Source organism: Schistocerca nitens, chromosome 6 (genome assembly GCF_023898315.1).
Source record: "Schistocerca nitens isolate TAMUIC-IGC-003100 chromosome 6, iqSchNite1.1, whole genome shotgun sequence".
Taxonomy (NCBI): Eukaryota; Metazoa; Arthropoda; class Insecta; order Orthoptera; family Acrididae; genus Schistocerca; species Schistocerca nitens.
This window is the reverse complement of record NC_064619.1, coordinates 166,149,936-166,168,060: the sequence shown is the minus strand read 5'-3', so window position 1 is coordinate 166,168,060 and position 18,125 is coordinate 166,149,936.

Genomic DNA, 18,125 nt, shown 5'->3' with positions numbered 1-18,125 from the left:
AACAAGGCACTGTGCAAGCTGGTGATGGCTCCATAATGGTGCCGGCAGTGTCCACATGGAACTGCCAGGGTCCTCTGGATGTTCGGCTACTTGGCGACCATTTCAGCGATTCATGGACATCATGTCCCAAGCAACGATGGAATTTTTGTGGATGTCAATGCGCCGTGTCACCGGGCCGCAATTGTTCGCAAGTGGTTTGAAGAACATTCTGGACAATACGAGCGAATGATATGGCCAACCAGATAGCGCGATATGTATCCCATCGAACATTTTTGGGACATAATCGAGAGGTCAGTTTCCGCACAAAATCTTGCACCGGCAACACTTTCGGAATTACGGACGGCTATAAGAGCGTGGCTATAGAGGTTTGGCTCAATATTTCTGCAGGGGAAGTCCAACGGCTTGTTCAGTTCATGCCACGTCGAGTTGCTGCACTAACAAGGGGAGGCCGCCAACTGTGAAATTCAGATTCGATTCATACTGCGCATAATAAAACCTCATGGCCAGAGGTGTAATGTGGCAAAGCACCAAGATGCACTTCTCAGCCGTTGTCGAGAAAATCGACAGTTAAAAGAAACCGTTGCAGTGAAATACTCTCTACGATTAATAACTTTCTACAGCGTCGTGGTGCAGCGGTAAGCGCTCGGGTTCGTAATCCGAAGGTCGCCGGATCGAATCTCGCGCCATGCAACCTTTTTTTTAATATTTGTTTTTTGTAATTCAAATATATATATATATATATATATATATATATATATATATATATATATATATATATATATATAATTCCCGGCAATCAGTTGCAACAATTATGTATATAATATGTTGTTGAAAGTCGTTTGTCGTGGAAAAACTGGCGACTTCGAACATTATTATGTTTTCCGTAAACAATGTTGTATTTCACAAATGTTATTAATTATCTTCATAACGTTAACCACATATAGTTAACGGAAGACGTAGAAACGATATTACGAATCGAATACGTATAGCGTAAGTCAAACGTTCGAATTGGAATAGAGACCCCACGAACATAAATTTGCTGTGGCAGGTATGAAATATAAACTCCGTTACTCGCTCGTTACACTTGAAGAACAGACGTTGAATGCGCCGAAACGAGCCGTTGCGTAACTAGCGTAGTTGCCTGCTAACTTCGAAAGAAGGTAGATGCGGTCCCTAGCGCAACTTATAACTTCGTCGAAAAATCAGTGCGGACGGGAGAGCTTTGGTACACCCTGTTAAACAAACGGAAAAATGGAGGCGGTACAATTGGAGAGCGATCCGCCTTCACCAACATGCATAAGCAATTCATTAATAGTTGAATTACAAAAACTAATTATAAAAAAAATTGCATGGCGCGAGATTCGATCCGGCGACCTTTGGATTACGAACCCTAGCGCTTACCGCTGCGCCACGACGCTGGAGAATGTTATTCGTCGTAGAGAGTATTTCACCGCAACGGTTTCTTTTAACTGTCGATTTTCTCGACAACGGCTGAGAAGTGCATCATGGTGCTTTGCCACATTACACCTCTGGCCATGAGCTTTTATTATGCGCAGTATGAATCGAATCTGAATTTCACAATTGGCGGCCCCCCCTTGTAAGCCGGGCAAAAGGAGCTCCGACACGATATTAGGAGATGTACCATGACTTTTTCGCCTCAGTGTAAAGTGAAATGGCGACGTAAAACAAACAGTAGGAAAAGCAGTTGTTACACTGCGATTCATAGAAATAATGTTAATGTAATTCATTCACAAAAGAAGTGTTTTACGCAACACTCGTTCGATAGATGCTTCGGTTCAAAACTGGCTCTGAGCACTATGGGCCACCAGTCCCCTAGACTTAGAACTACTTAAATCTACCCAACCCAAGTACATCACACATATCCATGCCCGAAGCATGATTCGGAACTGCGACCATAGCAGCAGCGCGGTTCCGGACTGACGCGCCTAGAACCGCTCGGCCACACCGGCCAGCTAGATTCTTGGGTATCGCTCATTAGTCTGAGACCCGTAACAGATGGATTAATACAGGAGGCAGACAAGTTCCACCGAAGAGAGATGTGTCTCTTCACGGATTCGTTTCTGTGGTCGCGAGACAATTACGGAGATGCTCGAACAGTCCACGGGTGTACTGCCGGTTCATAGTGTCCAACGGGCACAATATTTCGGCGATCAGACACGTCGCGATCGTCAGGCGCGCTGACGAACTGAGCTCCTGAGGGCGGGCGGCCGATTTAAATCCCCTCCCCCCGCGGGCCGTTCTCTTCGCCGTCCGCGCCCGTGCCCGGCGGTCGCGAAGAAGTGGGCGTCGGAATCTGTCGCAGCGTCAATGTGCTTGCTACATCCGCCCTGGTCGCCAGTTCGTACTTCTTGCTGAGAGTCTTCTTAATTACATTCAATGCCGGGCCCCAAGCCTTGCTGAGATTGTAGCCGCAATCTCGGTTGATAAGACTGAGATGGTTGAAGAAGTCAGGTGGCAATAGCTGGCTACAAGAGGGGTGTTGTGCATCACTGGGAGGTGAGCACGTCTCCCACGCACGTTGCCGGAAATGAGCACAACGAGAAATTCCGAGGAAACAGAGCTAACACGGAGTATCTCGACAGTCATTCATTCCACGCACTGTTCACGAATTTAAAAACGAGGAGTACCCTAAGCCGCACACCGTGAAGTAGCTCGCCAAGTGTAGATACAGATTTTGACTTCTTTTATACCTTCCTCTTCGATCAGGCATCACAATGACGCTTTCCCACTCGCACAGTGAAGAGGATATAGAAGCATTTGAGGGTTACAAGGTCTTCAAGCTAACCACTCCATAGTAATAGATTATTGAATACCGACAACGAGCAGGTCAGGGAAATATAGCGTTCAAGAAACGTAACTGAACGAAGAAGTTGGTGTAACAGTGATGCGTTGGCTGACGCACAGCATCCGGGAGGAGGCGAGGCGAGGTCACTGAATAATAAACACGTGTCGCACTTCGTTTCCAAGTCGGGACATTTCGTGTTCGGTTTCGGCAATACGACCGCTGCAGCCGGCAGCAAGACGGGAGGGGGGACGGGGGCACGGCCAACAGAACCGGAAAGAAAGCGCGGATCCAATTTAAACGGTGCCGCTAAGAAGTCTTATAAAGTGGTTTGCGAGCAGCGCCGGGTACAGGCGTGGTCCCGCCGAGGAATTTCATTGCGATCTGTTTTCAATTTGGCAGCGAGCAGCACCCCGACGGGGGATTGTTCGATTATTTAGCCCGCCCTCGCCTGGCCGGGAATTGAGTTTGCTGGGAGGGCGCCCGGCGACAAGGCACGGCAAGGAACGCGTGCCGCCGTTCGTCCTCCGCTGCGAACGAGCTATCAGGGAGACCGTCGCCTGTGCACAGGTTATTGGCCACCAGTGGAAGTACTTGTCGCTGCAGAGGCATTTCAGACGTCTTCATTTCGTCTTCCATTTATGGGTGTAGAACGAACGTGGGTTTTCATTACCTGTGATGCCTCACCTTCGAGAAATAACGATAAAATTTCCGAATACTTTAATGTGAAGATATGATGCACTCGACGCTAAAATTAATTCGGAGACTTCAGTAATTAGTTAATGAGCAAATTTTCAAATCAGGCTTAGGCGCGTGAGGGCGGCCGAGAACCGATAAACACAAAATTATAATACGTAGGCGTATAGAAATTTTTGCCTGATTTTTGTGAGTCAACGCCTGATTGTATTAACAAGTTTCTATTGATCACGAAGACAGTACGTTCCGTTAAAATCAGGTGTTCGTACGAACTTACACGGCTTCATGCGCAGGGATACACCTGCAAAGTGTACCTGGCCGCTGAGCGGCCACCGCCTCCCAGTGGTACTTCCAGAACTGCTGTGGCAGACATAGTTACATTGGCCACAAAAAGCAGTCCCTCATTCGTCCGTAAACGGCACTGCTTTCTTTGGGAAGGGAGGAAGATTAACGTTTAACGTCCCATCGACATCGAGGTCATTAGAGAAGGAGCACAAGCTCGGATTCTTTCAACAATGGTGAAGGAAATCAGGCAAGCCCATTCGAAGAAATCGTGCCTGCATTTGTGTGGAGCTATTTAGCGAAACCACGGAAAATCTAAATCACGATAGCTGGACGGGGATTTGAACCGTCGTCCTTCCGAATGAGAGCCCAGTATACCAACTCTTGTGGGAGGCAAGATATTAAGTAGCACCCAAATTGAACACTGGGGCCGGCCGCGGTGGCCGTGCGGTTCCGGCGCTGCAGTCCGGAACCGCGGGACTGTTACGGTCGCAGGTTCGAATCCTGCCTCGGGCTTGGGTGTGTGTGATGTCCTTAGGTTAGCTAGGTTTAAGTAGTTCTAAGTTCTAGGGGACTTATGACCTAAGATGTTGAGTCCCATAGTGCTCAGAGCCATTTGAACCATTTGAGCACTGGGTCTCACGTTTTTCACCTCCGTCAAGAAATGAACTGGCGTTTCCGTGACAGGTACGGTACACCTCCGAGCTACAAGCACCAGCAGCTTCCGTGCCATGTTGCGGCAGTGTTCCTGAGCACTGAAGCGCCGAAACGTTAGGGAAGGCAACCGGTTTCCGACGAGAACACCCTTCAAACATCTTAAACACCTTTCAGCCGTCTAGTTTCCAACCTTATTTTATTTGGCAACCAGTTTCAGCGTTTTGCTACACCATATTCAGGCCCCCTGACCGACGTGTGCTCTATGAGGTTCTTTCATTCACTGATGAGAAGTTCATCTGCAGTGGAGGCAGGCATTGCAGCAGTGCCGCCACCAACGCGACGATGAATATGAGGTATTAGTTCCCAAAGTTCCGTTCCAGACTTCAGCTCACATCTTGTAATTCACTGTGCCTCACTCCTCTATCATCTATTCCTAGTAGCACTTAGGTGCAAGATCCCCGCGGTTGTGATCAAAATGAAGGCCAGCAATACTGGTGTTAGTAGATTTTTGATATATCGATCGCTTCAACCATCATCTGCTGGCATATGATGGTTGGAGTGATCGATATAGCAAAAATCTACTAACAACAGTATTGCTGGCCCGTGTTTCGGCCACAATCGATGCAGAATCTTCCTTCACGTCGGCCAGGGCCTGAAGATGGCGCAGTAAAACCATGAAACGGGTTATCAAATAAAATAAGGTTAGAAAATAGACGGCTGAAAGTTGTTCAATTTGACATCTAACAGCCGAGTCCCGAAACCATCTCTAAAAAGATGGACATACAGAGATTTAACGATCTTGTTGCTTATTATTCGCGACAATTCGATAGATGTTAAGTACGATCATAACCGAAACTTTGAGTCATCCTTGCTGCCGCATGTGTAACGGTTGAAGTTCTCCTGCCACCGTAACGTCATTTTTCTACCGATCGTTTTCACTTCTTCGCAGTTCAACATTTGTTGGGTATGGTTCTCTCCTTTGACTGCAAACTGACTGTCGGTCCAAAAGCTTGTGTAAATTGAGCAGTATAAGAAAACTTTGCCACTCATTTCAGCGCTATCACATGAACTAAATGAGCTTCTTGTATTTGAAACAGTTAAGTGAGTGCTTGTGTTATCAATAGCAAACGGCACCAGCGGAGACTGGGAAGGGTTTCCCCATTTGGCTTCTGAATGTACTTCTGTTTACTCACTTGTTTACACGTTGGAGACATCTTACGTAATTTGACCGTTGTAAAGTTTTTACGAAGTTATGAAATATCCATACTGCTTTTACATAAGACTAAAATATTTTACTTTCGATTTTATCGAACATACCTTTCGCATTGCTCACCTTACGATCATTTAGGCTTTGTTAAGCTTTTGTTTCTTAACAAGGTTTTAACTTCACTTAGATCCATGATGAAGCTATTTTGTTTTAGTAACATCTTTTGTTACCACGGCAACTTCTTCCACTATGCAAAATCTTGCTCGGCACATATATGTCAGTACAATACTGTTCAATTCTACTTAGTGGTATTACGCATCTTCGCCCTCAGATTTCAATGGCTGGTGTTGACTGCAAAAGTCTCTGCAAGCTGTTTCCTGTCACACTTGCTGAACACACTAATTTTTCAACGTCTGTAAATATTTATTTCAACAGTTGGAGTCATTAATGCTATAACAACGTCAGAGTCAGTGACTCCCTCTTCTATGTTAGCTAACTTTAAAAGTTCACTTCTATTAGTTTATAAGACATCTAACACGTTCTCTGACTACTTTGATTATTTTTCAGAATTGCGCTGAAAACAATTTCATAAGTCGTGAATCGCACAAGAAAAAAATGAGAATGATTCTGCAAAAACTCACGATTCAGTCCAGTCGCGAAACTCTAAGATCCGTTAATCTAATATGTGATATTATGGATCTTACAGTAAGGATGAACGAAATTACTTAGAATAAACTGATAATACCGTGGAAGTTACTTACAGTCTGCTTCTAAGACAACTATTTAGAATAGAGATAGGACGAAAAAGGTATCCAGGACTAATTAGGAACAATGACAACCATGGGGCTGTCCCATTTATAAACATTACTGATCGCATTGGCAAATTGTGGTAAAGTACGGGGCCAAGTTGATTTTTTAGCTCACCAGGAAAATACTACTGTAAAAGACGAATGTCATCTATAGGGGCCGTGTTTAATTAACTGTTAAATTGGCCGTTGCGGAACGCGCTCTATACTACGAAGAACCTAAAATAACTTTTCGTGCCGGCCGGAGTGGCCGTGCGGTTAAAGGCGCTACAGTCTGGAACCGAGCGACCGCTACGGTCGCAGGTTCGAATCCTGCCTCGGGCATGGCTGTGTGTGATATCCTTAGGTTAGTTAGGTTTAATTAGTTCTAAGTTCTAGGCGACTGATGACCTAAGCAGTTGAGTCGCATAGTGCTCAGAGCCATTTGAGCCATAACTTTTCGTGAAACTAGCGTTTTAGCCAATATAACGTTTGTATAGTGAGAACAAAAGTTTGTGAAGCTCCAAAACAATTTTAACAGAAGTGAAGGGCCAGTTATATAAAATGTGGATGCCAACTTTACTCAAAGAGAGTAATTCTATCGATCGATATCTCATAATGTCACCTGTATTTGGCATCACGTGACGGATGGTAGTGCCTTCTATGTAGCTAATAACGCCTGTGTAAAACTGCGGCCCTTGAGCCTTCGACGTAGTTGCCTCTGGTTCATCTCTTAACGTATTTCCCACAAACAGGAACGAAACGTTAATGAACGGTTTTGTCGATCCCACAGTCTCAGCCTGTAATTGTTGAAGAAAGGTGTGACTTACTGAACAGACCTTTTTCCTTATGACTTCCTCATTCCTCATCCCATCAAGAGTTCGAGAACAGAACAAATGAGGGAATTTAAGCACCAGTTTTATATTCAGTTAACAATTACAGTCAGTATGTGCTCTGCAGACCCTATCCTTCGTCCTGTGACGGATCCATTGGATAGATTTTACATCTTTGCTTTGGGTATGAAATAAAGTGGATTGACTGATGGTACAGTTGATGAACGGTTGTCATAGTATGAAGGGAGGGCATTAATATAACCCGTCGACATGCAGGCCATTCGAAAAGGAGCACAGTATAATCACAAGCTGGACGTGAGTAGGAAACAGCTTTCTCCTGTATGAAGGGCCACCTCAATTTTCACCTAAATTAAGGATCCTCGCCTATAGCTTCTCGAACAGTCTTCTGTTGAAATAGTTTTTATCGATAGTTTCTTTTGTATAATACTTCGTTTACTTTAAGATTACATGATATCATAAGCACTGATTTTTTTTTCTTTCTTCGTTAGTTAAGTTTCAATAGATTTCATAGATTTGGCGATCGCTACGTTATCGAAAATCTCTAGGTGAAGAAGAAATGAGAACTGTATACGCCACTTCCCACTGTTCATCAGATAATCAGAAAATGGTAGAAAAGAAACGTGTCTGACACTGAACAGAACGTGTGTTTGTTTCGACGGCCATTAGAGTCTGTACCACTACTGAAATTAACATTTACTGTAAAAGCTAAAAGTATTCACGCAGTTGGATGCAGGTAATAAGTTCTTACTAGATCTCCGAAAGGTGTCCGACACCTTAAGACACTTGGAGTTGCGCCAAAGCTACGTTTTTGCAGAACAGCCTCACTGATACACGAACAGCTGGACAGTTTCTGCACTCACATATCAGAGTAAATTGTGATGCACGAAGAATGTTCAGCAGAAATGAAAGTAACCGAGAGTGCGTCCCAAAAGCGTAATAGGAACTGTAAAGTTCTCAATATACATAAACGATTTGTCGTACAGATTCAGAAACACTACAAGATTGGCTGCTGACAGGCTGTCTATAGGACTTATGCTGATGATTGTAGGCAAATGCAGAAAGCTTTGGACTAACATTTTATTTCGTTAATGAATTGCAACTCTCTTTGGATGTGGGCGAATACAACACCTGTAACAAACAGGAAGAACTCGAGCACGTAAGTATAAAATGGTTCAAATGGCTCTGAGCACTATGGGACTTCTGAGGTCATCAGTCCCCTAGAACTTAGAACTACTTAAACCTAACTAACCTAAGGACATCGCACACATCCATTCCCGAGGCAGGACTCGAACCTGCGACCGTAGCGGTCGCGCGGTTCCAGACTGTAGCGCCTAGAACCGCTCGGCCACTCCGGTCGGCACGTAAGTATATTTAGGGGTAGTACTAACAAGCGATATAAAATGAGATAAATACATAAGATGAGTAATAGGGAATGCTATTGAAAGGCGTATTTATTGGAAGGTTTCTGGGAAAAAGTAAGCAGCTATGAAGGATACCTCATGCAAGAGGATTTGGGCCCGTATCAAGCAGGCACAACAGCAAATCCCGAAATATTTGGGACACGCGTTGTTAGGATCTCAAGAGGTCGGTACAGCCCACGCGGAAGTGTAACTAAATATTCCGGGAACATAAATTGAATCCCTGGAACAAAGGCAGTGTTCTTCCTGCAGAATACCTGTTTGGCACATCTGGAGAGCGTGCGGCAGTTCCCTTGCCACCAATGTGTATCTCTCTTAGCGACCATGACAACAATATCAGAGGGATTTAGGACCGTAAAGAGATATACACTTAGCGTTTTCCCATCTGCCAGGATGCGAATGCAGTAAGATAGAAAACTGGCTAATACTGGTACAAAGTATGCTACTCCGCGTGGTGTACAGTCTTTACATGTAGCTAGCTATGCATAGGTTTAAATTTTGGAAACGCTCATTTGTTCGAGATTAGTACAAAAACTTCTCTTTCCTAGAGGGGACTGTAGAAAAAAATGGCACAGGAAATCTACAACATAATAAAAATATCTTGGAGAGAAAAATATAGAATCAAATGAGGGCAGGCAAATCTAAGGTTATTCTTAAGTAACTCCTGTGTTTCAGAAGGCGCCTGCACTGAAAACTACAAGACATACAGAAAAATGACACGTGTCATTGGGTAGAGCCCATCTGTCAGTATCGATTCGTAATACGTGCACTGGTCTAGCTGCACTAGGGGTCAGGCGTGTCAGAACATGCACACAAATTATCTGCTGATATTATCGCTTCGAATTGCTTCGCGCCTGCATATAGGCAACCCAGTCAAATCGAGTCAGCTAGTATGGCAGACTGCCGTGCCACAGTGACCACATTGTGCACGTGTAATGCGAGTTAAACACGTGGGGGGATACTCTTTCCGCTCACATATATCTATTTTTTGTATGTCTTCTTCGCACGCAGTCATCTCCTGAAACACTGTACGATATAAGAAAAATAATAATTTTGTTTTTTTCGCTTCAGGAAATTTAAAGCGACGCGGCAACAACAAAAATTCCACAAGTTACACGGAACTGAGAAGCTTCCGTGCAGTTTCCCAAGTTTTTAATTCAAACCAGCCGGCCCGTGGTTGCGATGTGCCGCTGTCGCTAAATGGTGAAGAGAGCACTGGGCCGCCCTTAACGACTGTGGAGGGCAGCCTTGAGAATTCCAGAGACAGCCAGCGCGGTTTCCGGTTATTGCCTTAACGGCGTGGCCCAGATGCGACTTTAATTCGCTGTCGCATTAGCGCTGGGGGAACAGCGCACTAAATAACAGACGCATTCCCCGAACTGCGGGCCAGAGTCGATGGTACTGTGATCTAACACCTTTCTCCTCTCGCTGGAGGTACCCTTTATCATTTGGGCATTTCTGTTCTTAACTAACTACTGTGAAATCTGTAAGAAATCTTCATCTGCGCTAGGAGTGAAAGTAAAGGTCGAGTCACAAGCGTACCTGATAACACCAATCAAGCATATACAGAAATATAGGAATGAACGATGATTAGGATTTAACGTCCTCAACACGACGACTTCACAATAAATGAAACCAGGATCAAGATTAGAAGATAGAAGAAAGAAAATTCTGAACCTGCTGAATACGACTGCTGCGTTTTAACCACTCAGTCTTCTCACTCCGAATTAAAGCACAGCCGTAAACCTCAAGAGTATGACACAGGCTTGTAACTTACAGACATATTAAAACAGAGTTCTGGACTGCGTGTCGAATCCAGCTCCATGCGTTTCACTACCCGCACTCCTGACGGATGCAGCTTTCAAGTTGGGGAAAAGCTCTATCTGTGACACTTCTTCACTGTGATCCAAACCTTCCAGTAGTGCTAGTCGAGCAACAGAAGTGAGGGATTCGGAAAGTCGGAGACAGCTGTTTTGTGGCCCAAGAGAAGTGTCGAGGTATTTTGGATGGTACTAGCCTTCCCCTTCAAAGTTTAAGGTCCGACTTTATGTCTCAGTTTAGCATAGAGCCTCTCAGGAGATTCCCAGCAATCCACACTCCAGTGCAGGGTCGAAATTATTTCTTCACAGAATCTAAAATAAGTCCTGATAATGTGCAAGAAACAGAGCTGCCATTTCCCTTAATTCTTTTATTTTGTTTAATGAACTAACGCCTTAACTCCTATGACAGAATAGAAAATGCAGGGAGCAGAAATTTATAACAGCTGCTGGAGTTTTTTTATCCATCTTCTGCCCACCAACCTGTAGCCTTTCAAATATTTTTTGTTCATATACAGTTAGTAAGGCAACAGTGGCCATTTTGGGTAGAAAATCTTTGATGTCAACACCTTTTTGGTGTTCGCGTTCCAGGAAGAGAATTGATGACAGCACATTTTGGTGTTCCAGGAACTGGCGACGTCTCACATTCCAGTGTCAGCGTTTCCGGCGCTGAGCGAATTGTGCTTGTTACATTAAAGGTCCTGATCTCCCTTATCCTCCACCAGTTTACTTCTGTCAATCGCGACACACCAACATCGGCAGGCTCCCTAGCAATTGCCTTGGGGCTCCACTGCTCTCAGGTAATATGCTCTCCATCATAGGTCTGCAGTGAGGGGACCATAACTAATTTAGCTAAATGTATTGTGCGAGACTTTATTTTTTTCTCGAATCTCCATACCAATAAATTTCACATAGCGACATTGCGAAGTGACTTTATAGTATGTGAAAGTGACGAATTTTTTTAGTGACAAAATCTAGTGAGATATATGGCCGTCGTAACACGCTGTCAATTAACCATAAGCGGTCGTTTGCTTAATGTAGGGAGTGTGAGTTTCCACGATATGTAGGAAGCAAAGTCTACAGAGAGATGCGTTTTTACGTTGACGCTAGGCTTTTAAAAAAGGGCTATCAGCTGATCTCACATTACATGCAGTGCAATCTCTCTCTCTCTCTCTCTCTCTCTCTCTCTCTCTCTCTCTCTCTCTCTCTCACTCACTCACACTCTCACACTGCACAGTAGCGACACCTAGTAAAATGTACCTAGCTATTTTATCTGTTCTGTAATGCAGTTCAGAAATTTTTCTATCAAATAAGCAATCGACAAAATATCGGACACATGCCATATAGAATTTTCGATCGAAAAAGTGAATTAGACTCTGTGGAGACGAGAAGAGACTTGTTGGCACAGCCTTGCTGAGCTGATAATTTTGAAGTCAGAACTTACTTATCGTATGTCATGCCATTTGTAGCGTATTTAAATAAACATCAACGTCTACCTACCGCTGCATCAGATTTTAAAAATGTTTAAATCTGTACTCGGTCTCGTAAATCTACATACGGCCTGGAGAGAGCGGTGTGCCAACCACATTCCCCCCCATATCCGCGTCAAATGACGCCTGTGGGCTGAAGGACACGGCGGCCGGTCGGTACCATTGGGCCTTCATGGGCTGTTCGGGCGGAGATTAGTTTTTTTGAAGTCTGTACTAATGTCAACTATCGAAACTTGCTTGCTGACGATGGAGAGCTGTTGACGTCGTCAATGTGTAAGCGAGTTTAGATGTTAAATGGTAGAGAAGATACAGATTATCAGCAACACAGAATCTGCTAGGTTAGAGCATAAATAGAAAGTGCTAGATTTTAGAATGAAGTGTACGATTGTTGTGATGAAACTTACTCCATGTAGATAGTTATTTGTAACATATTTCTCGATCCATTTGCTTGATAGATGGTGTCTCAGCGTGTCTTCAAATCCACTGACGTAGATTGGCAGTGTAGTTTCGTGAGGGGACGAAGCATGTAAATCCCTAATGTAAGCTACTTTCACATCACAGTGCTTGTAAGTTAATGACGTTCTGGCATATTCTGGAAAATGGCGGAAAATTTCTTCAGTGAGATAAAGGACTCCGACATATTCCCTACACAGCATGACATTGCTTCTAAATTTCAGTGTTACGCCACACGTTTGTATTACGCCTGTCCCGTTAAATACAGAGCGCCTCGCCTAACAGGAGTCAGGCGCACTTTCTCTGGTGTTTCGGCAAATATCTGCAGTTTCGGTCTTGCAATGAGTAGCTGTAGTCTGCCAAAACAAACAACGCGTCACAACTTTCATGCGACGTCAAGCGAGAGTGGAGAGCAGGGGTTTACTTCTTCTTAAAAACAAAATGATTTTTAAAGTAGAATTTTATTTGCCATTTCGACAGAGCGGTCCCAGCTTGGTCTAGACGATATTCGCTTTTCGATGTATGTCAACAGGTACAGTAAAACATGACGAAGAAGCAGTCCTGCACCAGTGACAGCAACGCCCTCACCCGCACAGACTGCCTCAGCCATGCAGAAGCGCTGCTCAGACGCTGCTGGAGTACTTTTATTACTCTTCGTGTTTTACTGTTCCTGTTAATACAATGTGACGAACAGCACACAACACTAACTTGGGATCGCTCTATCGAATGGCGAAGTAAAATCATGATTTAATCATCATTTGGTTTGTAATTGAAAGCAAAACCGATATTTTCCGTCGAAACTGGGCGTTATGTGAGAGACATGGTAACTATGATTTGTTTGGGCTCACTCCAGCTAGGCGTTTCAGTCCGGAACTGCGCGACCGCTGCGGTTGCAGGTTCGAATCCTGCCTCGGGCATGGATATGTGTGATGTCCTTAGTTAGGTTTAAGTAGTTCTACGTTCTAGGGGACTGATGACCTCAGATGTTAAGTCCTATAGGGCTCAGAGCCATTTGAACCATTTGAACTCCAGCTAGACATTGCAAAAACTAAACTGCATATATCTGCCGAAACACAAGAAAGAATAAAAAATGCGCCTGATAACCGATAGGAGAGAAACCCGGTAGACACACCTCGCAAAACATTTGTTAATAGATGGTACAAACCCTGAAACTTTTAACTTTAGTAACTAGAAACAGTGTGTGTGGTAAAACCTCATGCTAGCAATGTGAAAGCAAATATTTATAAATTACGATTACGGTGTCTGATCTAGAATCGTCTTTGTTACCCGACTTTTAAACGGGATCATAATTGTGCAAACTACTTTTGATGCAACTTATATCAATTGACCTGAAGTGCATGTGACAATCTGTAAATATGACTGAATACAGAAAATCAATAATATCTAGAATGACTTTCTCACGAAACAATCGCACAAAATGGCTAACAGCGGTGTAACAAAAACTGTGCCCTGTTATAAAACGCTTACACTGAATTTATAGGAGATAATGGTAATGGAAACGCTTCCTAATATTCTCACAAAAGGTTTATTTAGTCCCTGCAATAGATTATTACTCCGGCAACGGGTAACTCAACGCTGCTCTGCCTGCACTGCAAAAATAATGAACTGAAATAAATCACTGCGCGGCAGTTTCGCTTTTTAATTCTTTTACCAGACTGCATTAGGTAACTCAATGTTTTTGCCCCTTCTTTTTCAGAAATGATGTTTATAGGCAGTAGTGCAAAGCGTGACAATGCAATTTTTTACCAAACATATTTTTCATTTAAACAGTGAGGATAAGCTTCAGAGAAATGCTCAGTTAATAAGTAAGAGGGTATTTTGCAGTTCGATTGAAACCTCTTAATAACACACAAAAGAAACTTTTTCTCAGAATTGTCGTACGCCGTACTGAATACCCTTAAACACTTTTTTAAATCATGTACATTTTACTCTTTTAGACTCTTAATGAAATATCTTTCAGTTATCTTTGATGGCGGAAACTAATTAGAATACTGAAGACATGGCTGATAATTCTCGCGGAATACCAACAAGTAGATAATGTTAAATACAATGAAATCTTTACACTACAATAATTACTCAACATGCATCTGCAGCTAAATAAACTCATAGCAAATTAGCATTTTTTTTTTCAGATGAACCATTTCTCTATGCCATCACATCAAATGATCCTTTATCCTTAGTTACGCACACGGAACATCCCAGACAAAAATTTCTGTGTGACACATCCTCACTCTGCCATGACATAACACGCTGTCTGCCTCTCTGGCCGACAAGTGCTTCAGATTCTTTGGCTTGGCCGAGCTCTGCTCAACACTACTATGAACTCTGGCCGCAAAGAATACGTATCACTCATGTGTTCGGCATGCAAAAAGGCGCAAAGTGTTAAGCGTTCCCGACAACTGTTGTTTCCTTGATATTTACTTTCAAAGAGACATCAAGTGGCAAACATACCAGACAAACTGTGATTTCTTATGATATCTATGTTTTTACAGCCATTTATCCTAATATAGGTACCTTTCAACGCGAATGTTTTACCAATAGCACTGCGAGGAATCACGTGAAGTCTTTTTTTTTATTTTTAACCCTGATCAATAACATTTATGTTGACGAATGCTAGTTCTAAGTTTTAGCACTAAAATCGTAACTTCTTAATGCAGACCTGCATTTTGAAGGAAATGTTAAGATCACTGTAATGACATCCAGACGTGAATAAAATGTTCTCGGGTTTCCAACCGCGTCAATTGCATAAAACTACACGAGCTTTCGGCCAAGCACTCCTTGGCCATTGTCAAGTGGTATGACTGCCCGTGGCTGCTGCCGCTGTAAAACACTGGCGACATCTGCAGGTGTGGGGGCAGTGTAAGCAGCATAGCTGCTAACAAGTTTGTTTGTGTGGCCATCCTCCGCAGCAAGCATATAAATACTTGTTTTGCAAATCAAACTGCCTTTTCCTGCTGCTAATTATTTTATTTAATCCATACTCGTTTCGCCTTCTCCTGTTCTAATGCGTCATCAGTGGGATCTGTAACGATACAGTTTTGTTAGTTATAAATTATCAAACAGTTCACTTCGCGATTTTTTGTAAAACTGTAATTACTTACGATTTGCTGATCTGTGTTTCCTCACATCTGGTCTGGAGATCGCACTACCACTTTTATACTGTTCTATATTCACCTCTTCGTTTCTTTGCCCTCCACACACTGTTCACCATATTTCTCACTTTCTTGTGGTGGACTATCGTTCTTCTGTCACTCGATACATCTATTTCGTCGTACACTTCTTTTCACAGCGTGTTTTTCGCTGTTATTGACAAAGCATCACCAACATTTGTAGTCATTAGAATTAGAAGATACTTTTCATCTTTCGTTTTTATAGAACGAATGACAGTTTTGCTTAAGAATTACATACTTGACACATCACTGTCAGCTCTATTGCTTCCACGTTTCCCGTCCCCTTCACAACTGTTTCTCCTTTCATGTTATCAGAATCTGGACTTGAACTTGGGATGCAATGGTTCACTTGTTTATTTATCTTCGCGGCTTTTGAGTCCTTCTTTCGGTCATTACAAAAAATCCCTCTCAAGGTTTGCCCTGTGGTTTGAAACTACGAGTGTTTTTCACAGCATGTGAAGTATCATTACAAAATGCGAACATGCACAAGCTGTGCTACGTTGTCTTTTCGTTTGTGGGCTGTGTTAGAGGTTTTGAGGGGTAGAATATTAAAATTAATGTTCCTACTCATAATGTTAACGGACTCCGATAATGTTAAAAAGCTAATCTCTTCCAGTGAATGAACTACTTTTAGTTTGCAGCGTGTTTAATGCTGAAGAACAACAGCGACAGAAGACGAGAACAATAGCGACAGAAGACGAGAACCACAGAAATAATTTTCGCTGCCCTTTGTGTATGATTTTCGTGTTGCAGTTGGGGCATCTGGATATTATTCGTAACTTGGCTTTAGACCCAAATCATAGTTAAAGAAATAAGACTCATTGGCCAACACTGGTTATTTATGCTCCCAGTCAACGCAACTGCAGCCCGCAACACCGCATCTTCGGAAGGCGACCTGCCAGCCAGTTGATTCCCAGTGGCTGAGCAGCTGTGTCCTGTGTTTAGCTATTCTAATGGAGAATTAGCAACATTTTAGAATACAGTTGCCAACTGCGCGACCGTCGATTTACTTCCTGGTTTGTTTCAAAATTATCCTGGAAAATTTTTATTGTCATTTGGATGAAATATTCTGAGGTATTCTCAGTTAACGCATGACTCAGACTTAACAGATTTTTACTCTTTAGTCGAGGAAGCTCGTTCAAACAGAAAATTCAGCTTACTTCGCCATTTAAGTTGCGAAATATGTATTGGACATCATTGGGAAAACAAGGGAGCGCTGTATGCTTAGCCGTAAATCGTTCACCTTCAAACAGAAGAATGCGTTATTTTTCGGTTCTTATCTCGCTGGAGACAAGATTTTTACCTATTCTGTGAAAGAGTAATGAAGAGGCAGATCGACGATCAGAAAAAAAATCTTGAGGCAACTTCTATTCCGCAACATTCTCTACCCTGTAGTTTTAAAGGTAGAAAACCTTTGTGAACCGCGTAATTGACAGTGCCTGCCTTTTTTGCTTCTGTCAACTGTATTGACGTAATTGTGGCACTGAATGATTTCTTACCGAGATTCTGAGGCAGTCGTGTATCCCTACATCAGTCCGACTGTGGAGACACACTATTTCGAAGCTGAAAGTGCATATTATCCTGCAAATTCATGATGATTTGGGATAATTTGTTTTACTAATAAAATGAATTTTTGTAACGTTATCATCATAAGCTGTAAGGCATTTCTTTTAGTACAGTGCATACTAAATACCAAATTTTCGCTAGTTTGTTGAACACAGCATTGACTTGTCAACAATATACACTCCCCACATTATCTGAAACAGTCTGACAATGCTCGGAGAGTTTTTAGACTTCACGTCAATAGACAACATAATGGTAGCAGTATGTCTCCTCGTACGTTATGCCGTGTTAACATACAGTAAAGCTGTGAGGTTCACCACGAAGATGAGGCGAGGGGTCTCGCAAATTCTGTCATTGACTGTACATCTGCATTTTGGTCTGTCCTAACAATTTGCCAGTTTAACGGTCTGTCCTATCATTTTGTCAGTTTCACTCTCGCAGGCATACGTTCAGTAAGGTGCTGGAAGGTTTATTGGGGAATGGCAGCCCATTCTTCATGAAGTGCTGCACCGAGGAAAGATATCGATGTCGGTCGCTTAGGCCTGGCCCGAATTCGGCGTTCCAAAACGTCACAAAGGTGTTGCATAGGATTCAGGTCAGGACTCTGCGCACGTCAATCCATTACTGGAATGTTATTGTCGCGTAGCCACAACGTCACAGGCCGTGCATTGTGAACAGGTGCTCGATCGTGTTGAAAGACGCAATCGCCATCCCCGGATGGCTCTTCAACAGTAGGGAACATGAAGGTGCTTAAAACATCAATGTAGGCCTGTGCTGTGATAGTGCCACGCAAAACCAGTCCCCTCTATGAAAAACACGACCACACCATAACACCACCGCCTCCAAATTTTACTGTTGGCGCTACACACGCCGGCAGATGACGTTCACTGGGCATTCGCCATATCCACA